At 40.1% G+C, this 20,653-nt stretch overlaps 1 pseudogene; it reads right to left on the bottom strand.

The window, feature by feature from the left end:
• Positions 1-20,653, bottom strand: part of LOC112400410 (cytochrome P450 4B1-like) — a 37,306-nt pseudogene that overhangs the window by 15,740 nt on the left and 913 nt on the right.

Below are 20,653 nucleotides of genomic sequence, written 5' to 3' on the forward strand. Positions count from 1 at the left end.
GCTGTCATTAAACACAGATAATATGATTGTCCACATAAAATGAAACAAAACAAAAAAATCCACAAATTATTAGGAGAGCAAGGCAATTGGACATAAAGGCAATATACAAAGGTCATTGCATTTCTATACACCAGCAACCAACAACTGCCATAGAAAACAATATTTAAATGATTCTAACTATAATAGCAACAAAATTATAAAGTACTTAGGCATAATAGTAACTAAAAGTTGTGTAAGATCTACATGTAAATAATTATAATAAATTACTGAGAGATACTTCCTCAGCCAAATGATCAAATCTAACTTCACCAATAATTACACAGATGACCCTGTACCCTCAAATGTGATACACTGAGATGGACATCTCAGTGTTATAGTATTCCTGCCACAAATGTTTAACCTGAATCTAACCTTGAGGAATTCCTGCCAAAAATGTTTTACCTGAATCTAACCTTGAGGAAACAATCATACAACACTTCCTGGTGGGAGTGTATATTTGACAACCATTTGGAATCTAAATTGAAGGACATTTTTGCAAAACAACTGGCCTGTACTTTCAAAAATATCACAAAAGACAAAAATTCACACAGGTTAATGACAGGTGGGGAACTGCTCTCGATTAAAGGAGAAAAGAGACAAAGCAATTAAATATGGTGTGAGATCTTTGATTTGATCCTGATGCTTTTTAAATCAGCTATGAAGGACATTAAAGGAGCAATTGAAGACTTTTTATTAAGAACTTTATATTAGAAAATAATAATGCATCAGTGTCAAATTTCCTGAATATGGTCATTACACTGTGCTCATGCAGAAGGACATCTATGTACTTGGGAGTTATATGCAGAAATATTTGGGAGTATAATTTCATAACTTGAGAGTAAGTTACCCTCAAATTGTTCAGAACAAAAGAATACATTAATACTTATATAAATATAGAGAGCTAAAGCAAACATTTCAAGGGTGTGCAGGTATTGATTTACTACTCTTGTGGATATATAGAGTCCTGATTATTGTTCCCAAATTAAAAGCTGGGGGGAAAACCTTACTGAAAGATATGAAAGATTTAAATAAATAGAGACATATCTATCCCATGTCTCCAAATAGAAATATTTAATACAGTTAATTTTAGATTCAATTCAACCTCAATAAAAATCTCCATAGAGCTTTTTAAAAATTCAACCTAACAAACTGATTGTAAACTAATATGGAAGAGGAAAGGGCCAAGAATATCCTAGATATTTCTGAAGAAGAAAAGGGAGGAAAGACTTGCCCTACCAGTTATCAGAATATATTATGAAATCACGGTAATTAAGACAGTATGATGATAGAAACTGGCCAATATGAACTAGAATAGACAATCCCCAAGCAGACCTATCATGTAATATGACAGAAATGAAAAATGTGAAACTGGATCCATATTTTGCCCTATACACAAAAAATCCGTTCAAGATGAACTAAGGACCAAAATGGAAAATATAAGACTTTGAAGCATTTAGTACAAAATACAGGTTAATATCTTTATAACTTTGACGTGGGAAGTAATTTCTTAAACAATTTACAATAAAAGAGCTAATCATAAAACAAAAAGAATAATGAGCTATATTAAAATAATTACTTCTGTCCATTAAAAGACATTTTAAAGAAAGGTAAGCAATAATGTACAAACTGGAAAAAATACAATTGTAACAGAAAACCAACAAAGGACATATAAAGAATGTATAAAATGCCTCAAGTCATTCATAGAAGGAAAAACAATAGAAAAATGAACTAAAGTCACAATTAGGCATTTCACAGAAAAGGAAACCAAATCTTTAATAAACATTTGCTGAACCTCGTTAGTAATCAGGTAAAGGAAAACAAAGGCTACAATGAAATCCCAATGACCCCATTCAATTTACAAAGATTAAGAAGTCTGAGAGCATAGCACAGGGAACTATATTCAATATCTTGTAATAACCTATAATGGAAAAGAATCTGAAAAAGAATATATTTATGTATATATGGAGGGAAATATAGATATATATAGATATAACTGAATCACTTTGCTGTACACCTGAAACTAACACAACATTGTAAATTAACTATACTTCAATTAAAATGGTTAAAAATAAAAAATAAATAAAGAAGTCTGACAATAGCAAATGTTAGAAAGAATGTTGGTCAAATATTCTACTATACACTGTGCATGGGAGTGTAAATTTACACAACCATTTTGATTAAAAATTTAGTATTATCTTATAAGCTTAAATTTTCAGATACTCTACAACCCAGAAATTCCACTTCAAGATATGTATGTGTGTGTATGTAAGTGTGGGTGTATGAGGAGAGATGCACCAGGATACATGTACAATAATATTTTTAGCAGTACTGTTTGTAATAGCAAAATAATAGAGACAACTCCATTACTATCCATTGACAGGAAATCGGTAAATTGTGATATATTTTCAGAAAAGGATATTTTATATGCAGCAGCAAAATTGAATGAACTATAGCCCATATTACAATTTGGTTGGATATTGGTAATATTTATATTAAAAGAAAAAAGCAAGTCTCAGAAGATTGTATACAGCATGATATTCTTTTGTAAATTTCAAAAAAAGCTAGAACTACAAAAAGTGTGTATGTGTGTGTCTGTTTTGAAAATCAAAGAAATGACAAGTAGAAATTTCAGGATGGTGTTTACATGGGACGGGGAAAGGGGATGGACACTTAAGTGTAATTATTGTTTTTGTTTTTGTTTTTTGCTATTCTTTTGTGAATTTTATTTTATTATTTTTTATACAGCATGTTCTTATCAGTTATCCATTTTATACATATTAGTGTATACATGTCAATCCCAATCACCCAATTCATCCCACCACCACCACCGCCACCCCCGCTTTCCCCACTTGGTGTCCATACGTTTGTTATCTACGTCTGTGTCTCTATTTCTGCCTTGCAAACCAGTTCATCTGTACCATTTTCTAGATTCCACATATATGTGTTAAAATATGATATTTATTTTTCTCTTTCTGACTTACTTCATTCTGTATGACAGTCTCTAGGTCCATCCACATCTCTACAAATGACCCAATTTCATTCTTTTTTATGGCTGAGTAATATTCCATTTTATATATGTACCACATCTTCTTTATCCATTGGTCTATCAGTGCGCATTTAGGTTGATTCCATGACCTGGGTATTGTAAACAGTGCTGCAATGAACACTGGGGTGCATGTGTCTTTTTGAATTGTGTTTTTCTCTGAGTATACACCCAGTAGTGGGATTGCTGGGTCATATGGTAATTCCATTCTTAGTTCTTTAAGGAATCCCCATACTGTTCTCCATAGTGGCTGTATCAATTTACATTCCCACCAACAGTGCAAGAGGGTTCCCTTTTCTCCACACCCTCTCCAGCATTTGTTGTTTATCGATTTTCTGATGATGCCCATTCTAACCAGTGTGAGTTGTAGTTTTGATTTGCATTTCTCTAATAATTAGTGATGTTGAGCAGCTTTTCATGTGCTTCTTGTACATCTGTATATCTTCTTTGGAGAAATGTCTATTTAGGTCTTCTGCCCATTTTTGGATTGGGTTGTTTGTTTTTTTAATATTGAGCTACATGAGCTGATGCAATGAACACTGGGGTGCATGTGTCTTTTTGAATTGTGTTTTTCTCTGAGTATACACCCAGTGGTGGGATTGCTGGGTCATATGGTAATTCCATTCTTAGTTTTTTAAGGAATCCCCATACTGTTCTCCATAGTGGCTGTATCAATTTACATTCCCACCAACAGTGCAAGAGGGTTCCCTTTTCTCCACACCCTCTCCAGCATTTGTTGTTTATCGATTTTCTGATGATGCCCATTCTAACCAGTGTGAGTTGTAGTTTTGATTTGCATTTCTCTAATAATTAGTGATGTTGAGCAGCTTTTCATGTGCTTCTTGTACATCTGTATATCTTCTTTGGAGAAATGTCTATTTAGGTCTTCTGCCCATTTTTGGATTGGGTTGTTTGACAATTTTACTTCTTCTTTTCCAATTTGTATTCATTTTATTTCTTTTTCTTCTCTGATTGCTGTGGTTGAGACTTCCAGAATTATGTTGAAAAATAGTGACAAGAGTGGACATCCTTGTCTTGTTTCTGATCTTAGAGGAAATGCTTTCAGTTTTTCACCACTGAGAATGATGTTTGCTGTGGGTTTGTCATATATGACCATTATTATGTTGAGGTAGGCTTCCTCTATGCCCACTTTCTGGAGAATTTTTATCATAAATGGGTGTTGCATTTTGTCAAAGCTTTTTCTGCATCTATTAAGAGGCTCATATGGTTTTTACTCTTCAATTTGTTAATATGGTGTATCACATTGATTGATTTGTGTATACTGAAGAATCCTTGCATCCCTGATAAATCCCACTTGATCATGGTGTATGATCCTTTTAATGTGTTGTTGGCTTCTGTTTGCTAGTATTTTGTTGAGTGCATCTATATTCATCAGTGATATTGGTCTGTAATTTTCTTTTTTTGGAGTATCTTTATCTGGTTTTGGTATCAGGAGAAATTTACCGAGGCTCGATTTGTGATCCAAGATGTGATCTATCCTGGAGAATGTTCCATGTGCACTTGCAAGAAAGTGTAATCTGCTGTTTACAGATGGAATGTCCTATAAATATCAATTAAGTCTGTCTGGTCTATTGTGTCATTTAAAGCTTGTGTTTCCTTATTAATTTTCTGTCTGGATGATCTGTCCATTGGTGTAAGTGAGGTGTTAAAGTCCCCCATTATTATTGTGTTACTGTCGATTTCCTCTTTTAGAGCTGTGGACATTTGCCTTACTTATTGAGGTGCTCCTATGTTGGGTGTATATACATTTATAATTGTTATATCTTCTTCTTGGATTGATCCCTTGATCATTATGTAGTGTCCTTCCTTGTTTCTTGTAACATCCCTTATTTCCTTATTTTCAAGTCTATTTTATCTGATATGAGTATGGCTATCTAGCTTTCTTTTGATTTCCATTTGCATGGAATATCTTTTTCCATACCTGCAGTTTCAGTCTGTATGTGTCCCTAGGTCTGAAGTGAGTCTCTTGTAGACAACATATATGTGGGTCTTGTTTTTCCATTCAGCGAGCCTGTGTCTTTTGGTTGGAGCATTTAATCCATTCACATTTAAGGTAATTATTGATATGTATGTTCCTATTACCATTTTCATAATTGTTTTGGGTTTGTTTTTGTAGGTCCTTTTCTCTTGTGTTTCCCACTTAGAGAAGTTCCTTTAACATTTGTTGTAGAGCTGGTTTGGTGGTGCTGAATTCTCTTAGCTTTTGATTGTAACACTTTTGATTTCTCTGCTGAATCTAAATGAGATCCTTGCCGGCTAGGGTAATTTTGGTTCTAGGTTCTTCCCTTTCATCACTTTAAATATATCGTGCCACTCCCTTCTGGCTTGTAGAGTTTCTGCTGATAAATCGCCTGTTAACCTTATGGACGTTCACTTGTATGTTATTGGTCGTTTTTCCCTCGTTGCTTTTAATAATTTTTCTTTGTCTTAAATTTTTGTCAGTTTGATTACTCTGTGTCTCGGTGTGTTTCTTCTTGGGTTTATCTTGCCTGGGACTCACTGCACTTCCTTGACTTGGGTGGCTATTTCCTTTCCCATGTTAGGGAAGTTTTCGACTATTATCTCTTCAAATATTTTCTCAGGTCCTTTGTCTCTCTCTACTCCTTCTGGGACCCCTATAATGTGAATGTTGGTGTGTTTAATGTTGCCCCAGAGGTCTCTTAGGCTGTCTTCATTTCTTTTCATTCTTTTTTCTTTTTTCTGTTCCACAGCCATGAATTCCACCATTCTGTCTTCCAGGTCACTTATCCGTTCTTCTGCCTCAGTTATTCTGCTATTGATTCCTTCTAGTGTATTTTTCATTTCAGTTATTGTATTGTTCATCTCTGTTTGTTTGCTCTTTAATTCTTCTAGGTGTTTGTTCTTTAATTCTTCTAGGTCTTTTTTAAACATGTCTTGCATCTTCTTGATCTTTGCCTCCATTCTTTTTCTGAGGTCCTGAAACATCTTCACTATCATCATTCTGAATTCCTTTTCTGGAAAGTTGCCCATCTCCACTTCATTTAGTTGTTTCTCTGGGGTTTTATCTTGTTCCTTCATCTGGTACATAGTCCTCTGCCTTTTCATTTTGCCTGTTTTTCTGTGAGTGTATTTTTCGTTCCACAAGCTGCAAGACTGTAGTTCTTCTCACTTCTGCTGTCTGCCCTCTGGTGGATGAGGCTATCTAAGAGACTTGTGCAAGCTTCCTGTTGGGAGGGACTGGTGGTAGATAGAGCTGGATGTCACTCTGGTGGGCAGGGCTCAGTAAAACTTTAATCCGCTTGTCTGCTGATGGGTGGGGCTGAATTCCCTCCCTGTTGGTTGTTTGGCTTGAGATGACCCAACACTGGAGCCTAGAGGCTCTTTGGTGGAGCTAGTGATGGACTCCAGGAGGGCTCTGACCAAGGAGTACTTCCCAGAACTCCTGCTGCCAGTGTCTTTGTCCCCTTGGTGAGCCATAGCCACTCTTCCGCTTCTGCAGGAGACCTTCCAACACTAGCAGTTAGGTCTGGTTCAGTCTCCTGTGGGGTCACTGCTCCTTCCCCCTGTGTCCTAATGCACACACTACTTTGTATGTGCCCTCCAAGTGTGGAGTCTCTGTTTCCCCCAGTCCTGTCAAAGTCCTGCAATCAAATCCTGCTAGCCTTAAAAGTCTGATTCTCTGGGAATTCCTCCTCCCATTGCCAGACCCCCAGGTTGGGAAGCCTCACGTTGGGCTCAGAACCTTCACTCCAATGGGTGGACTTCTGTGGTATAATTGTTCTCCAGTTTGTGTCACCCACCCTTCTGCTCTGCCATCTTGAACCAATCTCTGTAATTATTGCTGATGTTACTTGCTGTGTTGGGTTGTAAGCTTCTGTATCTCTGTGTGTGTGTGTGTGTGTGTGTGTGTGTGTGTGTGAGAGAGAGAGAGAGAGAGAGAGAGAGGGGATCAGAACCTTCACTCCAATGGGTGGACTTCTGTGGTATAATTGTTCTCCAGTTTGTGTCACCCACCCTTCTGCTCTGCCATCTTGAACCAATCTCTGTAATTATTGCTGATCTTACTTGCTGTGTTGGGTTGTAAGCTTCTGTATCTGTGTGTGTGTGTGTGTGTGTGTGTGTGTGAGAGAGAGAGAGAGAGAGAGAGAGAGAGAGAGGGAGGAATGGAGGGAGGAGGGAGATGGAGAAAGAAAGGAAAGAGGGAGAAAGGGAGAAAGGAAGGAAGGAGGGAAGAGGAGGGAAGGAGGGAGGAAAATAGGTCTATGCAAAGACTAATAATGGCAGTGTCATGAGCCAAGATTAAAGATAAGCCAATTTTGTGCAACTGGTGTCACTTAAGAAGAAGAGGAGGAGCAGGAGAAGTAAAAGACACCTAAGCAACCTGGATATCAGAGAAGGCTTTCTGGAATAAGGTACCCCTAATCTGAGCATTGAAGAGCACCTAGGATTGATTCCGATGAAGAAGGCATAAAAAGGCTTTTCAGGAAAAATCAACATGCAAATATAAAAGGCCAGAAAATTTGGGCTTGGATTGTTAAGGATAATTGCTGAGCAGAATGGGAAATAGGCTAAGGAACTGTCCCTATAAGAAAAAAGTCTAAGGAACTATGCAGGTCCAACAACCTCAAACACAAGAGTGGGGTGGGATCTAGAAAAGTGACTGGGTCAGTGCCCTCCATTCCCTAGGTATGAGGCCTTTCTCAATCTGTCTGTCCAGCAAGACTCTATCAAAGCAACAATGCCCTGGGAGATCTGAAAAGAGGTGGAGCCAGGCACACAACGCAGAAACATCTTTTATAACATCCCAAGACTCTGAGCCTCTGGCTATATGCAGAGTGATGCTGGACTGGTTGATTCTGTGCCAGTCCTGAAAGCTGAGGTAGGAACACAGAAGTGCCTTCAAGAGGTGGTGAGAGGACCTTTCAAATCAGCACCACGGACAGAGGCCTCGATTATTCATTTCTTCTCAGGGTTCAGGTCAAGCCAGGAACACCCAGCTGGAATCTTTGGCAGACAAATCCCTGGGCTCCAGGAGCTCAAGGACAGGGAAATCCCAGATCAGGAGATCATCAGTCCTGATTTGGCCTGATTGGATGACCTCATGATTGCATTTGCCTCTTCCCTGGTCTTCCTGCCTACAGCCTCACACCTTCCTAACCTCCATTCCAGCCCCACAGTGCTACCAGAACAATCTTTCTATGTCTTGAATCTGATCATGACTCTGTCTTTTTAGAAACCCTTCAATGATATCCCTATCCTGGCATTCAAGGCCCTTCATGACTTCCACAGCCCATATGTCTATTATCAGTCTCTTCTCTTCCTAACACCTTTGCTCCTAGCAAAGCTTTCCCTCCTACTTCTCTGATGAACTCCTCTAACCCCCCAAGTGCTAAATATTGGAGGATCCACAAGGCTTAGTCTTTGGAACTTTTCTTCTATTTCCACTCATCCCATTTGTCATCTTATCCAATCCCATGGCTTTAAATACATCTCTAACCTAGACTTCTACCCTAGACTTCAGATTCATATATCTATCTACTTGATAGCCTCACTTGGGTAACCAATAAATATCTCAGATTTACGTCTCTAACAAAATTGTTGGGAGGAGGGATATGGAATAATATCCTCTGAATTGAGAAGGAACTTTAAGATTGAAAAACACAGCAGGCAACTCCATAAAGTGCAATAATGAAGTTTACTGTGGGTAACTTACATACAGGCAGGACTGGGCAGACTATGATCCAGAGGCATTTGTAGCAGTGCTGCACACTGGACTGTGGAAGGGGTACAGGAGGATTTAAAGGGGCCAAAGCTAAATGTAGAACCCGACTACCAAGTGAGAAGCACATCAGCACCATATGGAACTGGGCGTTTTTCCTCTCCCCCAGGGGTCTCATGACCATTAACCATCTGCATCAGCAAAAAGCATTCTTCCCGTTTTCATATGAAGTGAGGCAAGGTTAAAAGTTGATAGAGAACTTATCTGGCTTGGGCGCATTCCTTGTGAGTAGATTAAAGCTCAGTCATGCAGAAAGGGGAGGGGGTAGGACTCCAGGTGTAAGATGAAGCTGACAAGATGGAGTCAGTGTGGTTCAACCACACAAAACCCTTGGTCTCATCCTCCTACCAGCTTCCCCATCTCAGTAATCAGCAGTTCTGTTGTCCAGTTGCCCAGGCCTTAACTTCTCTTTTTCTTTCTTTCATATCCTATATCCATTTCATCAGGAAATTCAGTCAGCTCTGCCTTCAAAAATGTGTCCATAAACCAACCACTTCTTACCACTTGGTCTAAATCACCATCACCTCTGTATTATTGCCGTAGCCTCTAAACTGATTTTCTGCTTCTGCTCTTTTGCCTTTCATTCTGTTCTGAACATGGCAGCCAAAGTGATCCTATGAAAACTTTAAGTGGGATCATATAATCCCTCTTATCAAAATCCTCTAATAGCTCCCTAACTCACTTAGAATGAAATCCATTATCTCTTTGCATCAACCATTCTGCTACAGCCATACCGGTATCCTCACTGTTCCTCAAACATGCAAACGTGCTCCCACCTTGGGGCTAGTCTTAGAATCAAATATTGTAAATCTTCCAACTTCGTTCTTCTTTCTCAAATTTTTTTTACTATTATAGGTTTTGGGCATTTTTATAGATATTTTAGTATCAGCGTGTCAATTTTTATCCAAAAAAAAAGCCTGCTGGTTTTTCCTTAAGGCTGCATTGAATCTATAGATCAATTTAGGAATAACTGACATCATAACAATATTGTCTTCCAATCCATGAACATTGTACATGTCTTCATTTATTTAGGTCTTACTTTAGTCTCTCAGCAATATTTTGTAGTTTTAGTGTACTGATTTTACACATAATTTGCTAAACGTATCCATAAACATTTCATGTTTTTAAGTCATTGTAAATGGTACTTTAAAATTTTTATTTTCCAGTTGTTCATTTCTAGTATATAAAAACACAATTAACTTTTGTACATTGACCTTTTATCTTGTGACTTTGCTAAACTAATATATTAGTTCTAATAGCTCTTTTGTAGATTCCTTAGGATTTTTTATTTACAGTATATGATCATATCATCTGTTCTGTAAATAAAGACAGTTTACTTCTTCATATCTAACTAGTTGTTTTTTGATTTTGGGGGGTTTTTTTGGCTATGGCAATGAATAGGACCTCAGTACAATGTTGAACAGAAATAGTGAGAGCAGACATCCTTGTTTTGTTCCTAATCTAAGAGTAAAAGTATTCTCTTTCAGCATTACATATGATATTAGCTGTAGGATTTTCATAGATGCTTTTTATCACATTCTACTCTTAATTTTCTTAGAGCTTTTCTTATAAATAGTTGGTTAATGTTATCAATGCTCTTTTTTTGCATGTATTGTGATAAATTTTGTTTTTCTCCTTTATTTTATAACATGGTGATTTTCAAATGTTAAACTAATCCTGCATTTCTACGATGAACCCAACTTAGTCATGATATATGCTTTTTATTTGTAGTTGGTTACAGTTTGGTAACAATTGTTAAATGTTTTTGTACCTATTTTCATAAAAGAAAATTAGTAATTTTCTTTGTAATATCTTTGTTTGGTTTTAATATCAGGATAATATTCATCTCAAAAAATAAATTGGAGAAATTTCCCTCTTCCCATGTTTTTTAATGAGTTTGTGTTGAATTAGTATTATTTCTTCCTCAACTGTTTAATAAAACTTACCAGAGAAGCTATTTAGTCCTGGATTTTCTTCTCCTTTATTATTTTTGGGGGGAAGTGGGGAGAGATTTTAATTACAAATTTAATTTCTTTAAGAGATATAGGGCTATTCAATACAGAATTTTTTTTTCTCTAGTAAGTTTTGGCAGTTTGTACTTTTCAAGGGATTTGTCCATTTCATCTAAGTTGTCAGATTTATTGGCATAAAGTTTTTCAAAATATTACCTTGTCATCCTTTTCACATCTAAAGGATATGTAGTTATGTTCTCTCTTCTATTTCTGTTATTGATAATTCACAGCTTCTCTCTTTTCTCTTAATCAGTCTGACTAGAGATATACCAGTTTTATCGATATTTTCAAAGAACCCAGCTTTGGTTTAATTTTTTTCTATTGTTTGTTTTCTACTTAATTGATTTCTACTCATATCTTCACTATTTCCTTCCTTCTGCAGTTGGCCCTTGAACAACGTTAGTTTGAAATGCATGGACCCACTTACAAGCGGATATTTTTTAATAGTAAATATCACAGATCTACGTGGTTGGTTGAATCTGTGGATGCAGAGAAACCATGGGTCCAGAGGGCCACTCTAAGTTATACACAGATTAACCCTCACATTGTTCAAGGGTCAACCATATTTGTTTTTAACTAAATTTGCTCATTTTTTTCCCTATTAACGTTTTTAAAAATTATTTCTTATGCTTTTTTTTTTTTTAAGGAAAACCTTTATTTATTTATTTATTTTTGGCTGTGTTCGGTCTTCATTGATATGCTCAAGCTTTCTCTAGTTGCAGAGAGTGGGGACTGCTCTTTGTTGTGGTGCGCGGGCTTCTCATTGTGGTGGCTTCTCTTGTTGCGGAGCACAGGCTCTAGGCACAGGGACTTCAGTAGTTGTGGCATGCGGGCTCAGTAGTTGTGGTGCAGGGGCTTAGTTGCTCCACAGTATGTGAGATCTTCCTGGACCAGGGCTCGAGCCCATGTCCCCTGCATTGGCAGGCAGATTCTTAGCCACTGCGCCATCAGGGAAGTCCCTCTTACTATGTTAAGGTAAACTTTTATATAATTACTTTTCAACCTTTGTTTCTTTCTAATGCAAGAATTTAAAATTACAGATTTCATTTTAAGTAATTTTAGTCACTACCCTCAAATTTTGATGTCCTTTTTTATTTTCCTGCCTTCTTTTAGAGGGGTTTTTGTTTGTTTATTTGTTTGTTTTACTATTTTGTTTACACCGTTGGCTTATCAGTCATGCATCTTTTATTTTCTCTAAGGTCTCAAATATGCACCCTTAACTTATCACACTCTACCTTCAAACAATATTATACCACTTCACACATATTGAAGGAAAGCATAATATGCTTCCATTTCTCCTTCCTATCCTTTTTTGTCATACATTTTACTTCTACACATGTGATAAACACCACAGTACCTTGTTATTATTTTGCATTAAATAGTTAATTAAAATTTTTTTAAACTGAGATGAAAGGACTCTGTATTTAACATTCCCTGTGCTTGTCATTTCTTTGTAAAGATCCAAATTTTCATCTGGTATCACCTTACTTCAGCTTGTAGAATTTCCTTTAGCATTTCTTTTAGCGCAAAGTTGTTTCTGTAAATTCTCTCAGCTTTTGTTTGTCTAAAAATGTCTTTATTTTCATTTGATTTTGAAGAGCATTTTAACTGGTGTATAATTCTAGTTTGATGTCTCTCTCTTCTCTCTCCCTCTCTCTCTCTCATCTCTTTAAAGAGGTTATTCCATTGTGTTTTGCCTTGCATTGTTCCTAGTGAGAAATCAGTGATGCTTCTTTTTTTATTTCCCTGTATATAATACATATCTTCTTTTCAGTCTGCCTCTAATATTTCCTATTTATCACTAGTTTTTTAGTAAATTGGTTATGATGTGCTTTGTTTTTTTTTGGTTTTTTTTTTCGCAGTATGCAGGCCTCTCACTGTTGTGGCCTCTCCCGTTGTGGAGCACAGGCTCCAGATGCGCAGGCTCAGCAGCCATGGCTCACGGGCCTAGCCGCTCCACGGCATGTGGGATCTTCCCAGACCAGGGCATGAACCCGTGTCCCCTGCATCGGCAGGAGGGCTCTCAACTACTGCGCCACCACGGAAGCCCGGTATGTTTTTTTTTATGTGTTTATCCTTTTAGGGTTTGTTGAGTTTCTTGGGTCTGTTGTTTATAGTCTTCAAGTTTGGGAAAATGGGGCTATTATTTCTTCAAATGTTTTTCACCCCTACCCTTCCTGGGACCCCAGTTACAAATATGTTAGATTACTTGTAGTGCTCATAGGTACTGAGGCTCTCTTCATTTTTTAAAGTCTTTTTTCTTTCTGTGCTACAGTTTGGATATTTTCTATTGCTGTGTTTTCAAATTCACTGATATTTTCTTCTTTAGTATCTAATCTGCTATAAAGACATACAATGTATTCTTTAGTTCAGATATCATACTTTTAAACTCTTGAGGTTCCATTTGGTAGCTTCAACTTCTTTCCTCATTATGTTCATGTTTCCATTCAAATCTCTTAATGTACATTTAGAATTGTTGCTTCAAAGTCTATGTCTGCTAATTCCATCATCTGTCATTTCTGGATCTATTTCTATGAATTAAGATTTCTTCTGGTTATGGATCATATTTTCCTGCTTCTGTTCATGTCTAATCATTTTATTGGATGTTGGACATTGTAAATGTTTCATTGTTGAGAGTCTGAATTTTGTTTCCTTTCTTTAAAGAATGTTGAAGTGTGTTTTGTTTGGACAGGCAATTAAGTTACTTGTGGATCAGTTCCATCCTTTTTCAAGCTTTATTAAGGTATCTCTAGAGTAGTCTTTAAGGCTACTTTAGCCCTACTGTTATGATTCTTTTGAGGTCTCTACTGAATGTCCCTGGTTCAACAAGTTCTCTCCACTCTATACAGATGGAACGTGAATGTCTCCCAGCCCAGTCTGGATTCTGGAAAGTGTGCCCAGTCTCAATTCTGGAAAGTATAACTCCCCAGTAGTTTTTTACCCACACTCATGGAGTCTCATCCTGTGCATGCGTAACTTAGCATTTAGACAAAAACTCAAGTGAGACCCCCTCTATATATTTCTTGAGCTCATTTCTGAGTAGCTGCTTCCTCTCTGGTACTCTTACCCTGCAAATTCTAATGTGTCAGCCTTTCCAAACTCCAATATCCCTCTCATCAACACAAAAATACCCCTGTGGTCTACTTGGGTTTTCTCTCCTTGCTCTGCCAGAAAGTGCCTCAGGCATAAAGCTAGGGTGATCATCAGAATCATCTTACTTGTTTTCCTTCTCTCAAGGATCATAGTTCTGTGCTAACAGGTGTCCAGTGACTGAAAAGTTGTTTCAAATATTTGTCCAGTTTTCTGGTTATTTACGCAGGACGGAAAGTCCAGTACAACTTAATCATGTTCAGAAGGTAAAATCCCTCTCCCTTGGGTCTTTTTATTCAAATTTCACTTCAAAAGTTGTAATCACTTCAACAATACTCTCTGTCCTCCTTTCTTGCTTCATTTTTCTCCTTAGTACACATCATACAACACTGTATATATTTACCATCTTATTTATGAATTCTTTCCCTTCATTAGAATGTAGGTTCCATGCAGGCAAGGATATCTGTATATTTTGTTCTCTGTTATAGCTCTAGCACAAAGATTAGGGCTTAGAATACATTAAGTGCTCAATAAATATATGATGGATAGATGGATGGATGGATGAAAGCTAACCTCCCTTCAAAATCTTTCCCTAATGCCATCTCTACCCATTCTGCATCTTGTATCATGGTGCTGATCACATCTTTATTGTTCATGTGTCTGTTTCTCTGTTTCTGTCTCTGTCTCTGTCTCTCTCTCTCACACACACACACACGCACACACACACCCCAGAAGTTATTACACAACAGGAGTGTGATCATGTCTATCTGTGTGTCCCCATCTCCCTTCACAGGGCTGGACACAGGAGAGTTATTTGTGTTAAATGGAAATTGTCCCCATCCAAGAGGTGCAGTTGTGCAGGAAACCAGCAGAGGGCAGCACGAGGTCATGCATGTCTATTGTCTTCTAGTGCCAGTCATCTCAGGTAAGTAGGGACTGGTCTCAGATGGAGCTGGACTGTAGTCTCAGGCTGACTTAGACACACACAGCCAGTGCTATTCCCTCAGTAAAGGACTCAGGAGGGCCCAGGTAGCCTCTCCTGGTTACCCCCACCCCTTGGCTGATTCAGCATCTCCTGCCATTTACTCCTTCATCCACACCCAGCATTGATGGCGGGAGCGCGCACACACACACACACACACACACACACACACACACACACACAGCCCTTCCTCAATTAGAAGAGCCTTCCCTTCACAATCCCACCACCTTCTCTCCCAGCCTGTGCTGTTTAAGTTCCCTGCTCCGAATAGGATTTCTCAGAGCTCTGTTTCCTGGCCTCCCTGTCCACTCAATGCACTTAGCAATTCCCTTGAAGTCCTTTAATGCCCCCATTTAAATCTAATCCTACCACAGGCACTGCCAGGAGGTGCACATTGTTAGTTCCAATTTACAGATGAGAAAACAGACTCAGAGAGGAAAAGGAACTCACCTAAGATCACACAGTTTAGTGGGTGAAGAGGCTGAGACTCAACACCAGACTGTACTGGTCCAGGGCTCCTTCTGGTCCAGAGGCAACCCCCTCTCCAGCCCAAGCCCCCAGGGAAGAGGGCAGGAGCAGGTGGTCTGGAGGCCATAGTGTATGTACTTTCCTCCCAGGATTATTGTTCTCATCCTAAAATAAACCCAGTCACTCCAGACTTTATTTTTTTTCCTCCCAATATAAACCCTGGGGACCACTGCCTGCTTCCTGGGAACTCTTACAGAACAGAGCCTGGATATTACTGGTGTATTCCAGGGCCACACACAGGGCTTCGCACATGGTAGGGGCTTCCTTAAGGCAGGATTGTCGGTTGGATGGATGGATGGAGTCACCAAGATGAAGGACAATGCCTGGAAACTCTTTAGAGTCTCCTCTGCTCTTCCAATAATTTAATTCAGCAAACAGTCCCTGAGGTCCCTCCAACACTGGACCCTGTTCTGGGTGCTAAGACACAGTCAGTATATGGGGAAACTGAGGCTTGCAGCAAAACAAAAGCTTGCAGCAACTCGAAGGAGACTGTGCCTGGAATAGAAGAAGAAACCCGGCGGGGGCAGCCCTCACCCCTGCCCACAATAATACTGGGAACCAGTGCTACTTCCTGCTGCCTGGGACCCACCGGGAGAAAAACCATTGTTTAGCTTGGAGCTTGGCCCCTTTCCTACCACCCAATCCTTCCCCTTCCCATTGTCTTTAGCCCTCTCATCAGGGTACAGGAAGCAGCTGCCGACACAGCAGCAAAAAGAATGGGGAAGGGGCTGGGGGGAGCAGATGAGGCCATCCCAGGAGAGGTAGGACGCTTCAGCTGGTTGTCCCTTCCTAGATGAGCTGCAGACAAAGGCCCAGGCAGCGGACTCCGCCAGTATGGAGCTGGGCACCAGGTGCAGGACTCAGGCTTCAGAGGCTCAGATCCAGATTCAAGCCCCAGTATCTGCCACTGATGTGCTGTGTGTCCCTGGGCAAGCCTCTTTCAATCTCTGAGCATCTATTTTCTTCTCAGTTAGAGCAAGGATAAGATGCTTGTCTAGTGAGGATTAGCTTATTGCAGTCACAATTAACACGAAAATGCCTAATACCTGAGTATTTTTAAATGTTCATTTCTGTTCCTTCCCCCCACTTTAACCATAGAAAAACACCAAGAAAGATGATGGCAAAGAGGGTTCTTGTAGCAGATGGAAGCAGCGTTTCCTATTAGGTAAATGAAGATGTATTACCACAGCTGGGTCATCATCAAAATCACACTTAATAAATCTGTAGTAAATCACATTTAATAATTAATAATCACTTTAATGGAAGAGGTACATTTATTGAGCATTTACTATGAGTCAGGCACGTTACTTCTGCACAGCTATTCTGTGAGTTAGGTATTGTCAGGGCCAGCTTCACGGGTATGTGACCAGTGCATTGCACAGAACCCATAACTCAGAAGTTTGCCCCACAATTGGGGTTTAATGCTCTGTGGTCGCCACCTTGAAATTCTTAATCATTTTATTTTTTAATTTGTTTTGAAAGTGAAGTCTGATGGAACATGGAGCATACACTGGGGACTTGGAAGCTTCACTCATACATAGTCCTGCCTCTCCTAACCTCCCTCTCCCCCTCCCCAGGATGGGTTCTAAGCTGCCTGTCCCCCTGCCCCGCCTCATCCTAGACAGGGGCCTGGGTGCAGGCACAAAGAGGGCTGGGTTGGCGGTGCATGCCAAGTCATAAGGAAGGGCCCCCACCGCGCCCCGTGCGGGTCCCCATACCCAAGGGAACATGACGTTAACTAGTGAGCAATAAACAGCATGATGTGCTGAGCAAGAAATCATGAGAGAACGGAAAAAAGCTTTTTTCCTGATTTTTGAACAAGGGGCCTTGCATTTTCCTTTGCACTGGGCCCCACAAATTATATGGCTGGTCCTGGCTACTCTTGTTACCACCATTTCTCAAAAGTGGAGGCTCAGAGAGGCTCAGCCATTTGCCCAAGGTCACACGGCTGCCAAGTGGCAGAGTTCAGATGTGGACTTCAACCCCAGAGAAGAGAGGATTCTGAGATCTTAAAGAGCTTCAGCCCAGGAATCAGAAGTCCTGGATCCCATTTCTGATCATGGCCCTAGGCAAGTTTGCCCCCACTCTCTGCCTCAGTTTTCCCAAGTGAAAGTGCTCTGTGGAGTCTTCTAAGATAGCACAGCATCTCAAGAGGCTTTGCCACTCACATAGGATGGAATTTTGAGCACAGGGAAGTCATCCTTGCTCACTCTCCCCACAGAGCCGTTAGGAGGATTCAGCAGGCATCACCCACCCTACATGACACTTCACAGCATATAAACACTTTCATGCTGCTCCCTCCCCCAAAAAGCACAGAGCAGAAGGCTGGGCAGGGAATATTCTTATTCTCATTTTACAGACAGGAAAATTGGAGTACCAGAGCTGCAAAGTGACTTACCCAAGATCACATAGTGTTTCAGGCAAGTTTTGAATGGGTAACAAGCCTCCCTAGACACAAGATCATAATATGAACCTCCCCAAATGAAAAGATGGGTTACAAGCTTGAGGAGTCCTGGTGTAGGAGGGCAGTGCTGGAGCCCTCGCTCTAAGACGGTTGGATTAATCTAATCGTTGGCCTTGAAGGTCCCAGGTATGAGGGAGGAGGCTAGGGAGGCACCAGGAGCTCCTGAGATAAAAAAAACATCTGGCCGTCAGTTTTCAAAGGATAACTCAGTATCTCATGGGATGTTTACCAAACACAGAAGGGTGTGTTATCTATAGACCAATAGACAAACAGTCAGACAGAGGGACTGAATGGTAGATCCAGCAGAAGCATCCCATTAGCTCTCAACTACCCTCCTCCAGCCTCCCCACCCATGACCAGTCCATTGCGTGAAACGGCAGGGCCTGGCTGACCAGATGTCACTGTAACTAGGCGATACATCCTTGGGCCTTACTCCCTTGGGTTCCTCAGCCCCTGGTTCCCTTGGTGAACATGCAAGATCTACAGCACAGGAAGGCCATGGGAAGGGCCATCCTGGGCCAGTCACCCCTTTTGCCTGTGTCTTCTTATGAACATAGGGTTTGTTTGTGAAATGGTTCTTGAAGTCAAGACCTTTTCTTGTCCATCCCCAGACCTTCAGGGAAGTGCTACTGCAGAGTTGTCCAATAAAACTTTCTATAATGATGGAAATGTACTGTTCTGTGCTGCCCAATAGCCACTAGCCACATATGGTTGTGGAGCACAGTGGCCAGTGAGACTGGGGAACTAATTTAAACTTTTAATTTAATTTTAATTAAGCTAAATGTAAATTTAAATTACCATATGTGGCTAATGACTACTTACTGTATTGGGCAGTGCAGCTCTAGAAACAAAAGGAGACCAAAAAAAACCCCAAAGTAACTGCCCATGTTTGGGGGCTTCAAAAGCACTTTCAGAAGCATCTTCTCATTTGTCTGTCCTGTGAAATAGATATTAATCCTCACTTTGCAGAGAGGAAAACTGAAGCTCAGAATTTATATGGCTTCCATGCTGACAGAGTTAGCAAATATTCAAAGCATGATTTCACTGCAGATCTCTTGATTCCAAAACTCCGTTCATACCTCTGTATAACGCTGCCCACTCATGTAGGCATCACATATATATTGGATCATCTACCTCTGGTCTAGATGCATAAAAATAAATAAGAGACAGACCCAGACTTTGGGTGGGTATCCCTAGACAAAGACAGCGTGATTGCCACAATAAGAGTGTGGGTATAAAAATTACTTTAAGTGACTTTTTTCCAAGTAGTTCAAAGCACTTTGCTTTAAATACCATCTACATTTGATGACTTTCAGATTTACATTTCAGGCCCCAACCTCTACCCAGAACTCCAAATAGATATACCAAACAGTCCATCTGAATACTGAATTGACTTCTCAAGTTTGCCCCAAATCTGTTCTTTCCCATCTCAGTAAACAGCAATTCCTTTCTTCCAGCTGTTCCACCCTAAGACCCTGGAGTCATCTATTACTCCTCTTTTTTTGCTCACCTTCTCTGTAAACCATCAGCAAATATTGTTAGCTCTGTGGTCAAGAAGCATCTAGAATGCTCACCATCTCCACAACTGCCATCATCTTTATTTGTCCCTCACTGGTCCCTGATTCTCTTTTCCACACAGTGGCTTAGATCTTTTAAAAATCTAAGCCAGAGCTTAAAGCACCAAGGGTTTTCCAAAGTCCTCACAGTGGTCCATAAGGCCCTACAAGATCTGCCCCTGGGGCTTCCCTGGTGGCGTATTGGTTGAGAATCTGCCTACCAATGCAGGGGACACGGGTTCGAGCCCTGGTCTGGGAAAATCCCACATGCCGTGGAGCAACTGGGCCCGTGAGCCACAATTACTGAGCCTGCGCATCTAGAGCCTGTGCTCCGCAACGAGAGGCCGCAATAGTGAGAGGCCTGCCCACAGCGATGAAGAGTGGCCCCCACTTGCCACAACTAGAGAAAGCCCTCGCACAGAAACGAAGACCCAACACAACCATAAATAAATAAAATTAAAAAAAAAAAAAAAAAGATCTGCCCCTGATGCTTGTCTGACCTCATTTTCTACCACTCTCCTCTTGCTCTTCAGGTCCAGCCACAGCAGGTCTTCCAGGTCACTCCTTCCGCTTGGCCACTTGCACAGCTCACTCCCTCACTGCCTCCCAATCTCTAACCAAAGGTCCCCCTATCACAGAGGCACTCCCTGTCCCCTTATCATATTTCAGTTTTCCTCATAATATTTATCATCTCCTGACATTTTATATGTTATTGCTGTCTTCCCACTCGAGTATAAGCTGCAGGAAAACAATTGGCAGATAAAACACAGGACACCCAGTTAAAAGTAATTTCAGGTAAAATAGAATTAACTTTTAAAAGTATGAAGATGTCCCAGACGTTGCTTGGGATATACTTATACCAAAAAAAATATTCGTTGTTTACCTGAAATTCAAACGTTACTGAGTGTCCTGTATTTTTATTTGTTAAATTGGGCAACCCTATGCAGGAAGGCAGGGATAGTGGTTATCTTGTTTATTGCTCAATCCTCAGCGGTAGAACTGCTCCTGACATATGGTAATTTCTCAGTAAATATTTACGGAATGAATGAATGAACGTGTTCAACCGGGTCATTAATCTGTAACAGGCCTAAACCTTTAATAAACAGCATGAGAGTCAGAGGGTTGGAGCCTCTAGCCTGGGTTAATCACAACTGAGGGGGGCGGGGCGGCTGATGAAC

The sequence above is a fragment of the Neophocaena asiaeorientalis genome, unplaced genomic scaffold (assembly GCF_003031525.2).
Source record: "Neophocaena asiaeorientalis asiaeorientalis breed wild unplaced genomic scaffold, Neophocaena_asiaeorientalis_V1.1 scaffold51, whole genome shotgun sequence".
In the NCBI taxonomy this organism is placed as follows: domain Eukaryota; kingdom Metazoa; phylum Chordata; class Mammalia; order Artiodactyla; family Phocoenidae; genus Neophocaena; species Neophocaena asiaeorientalis.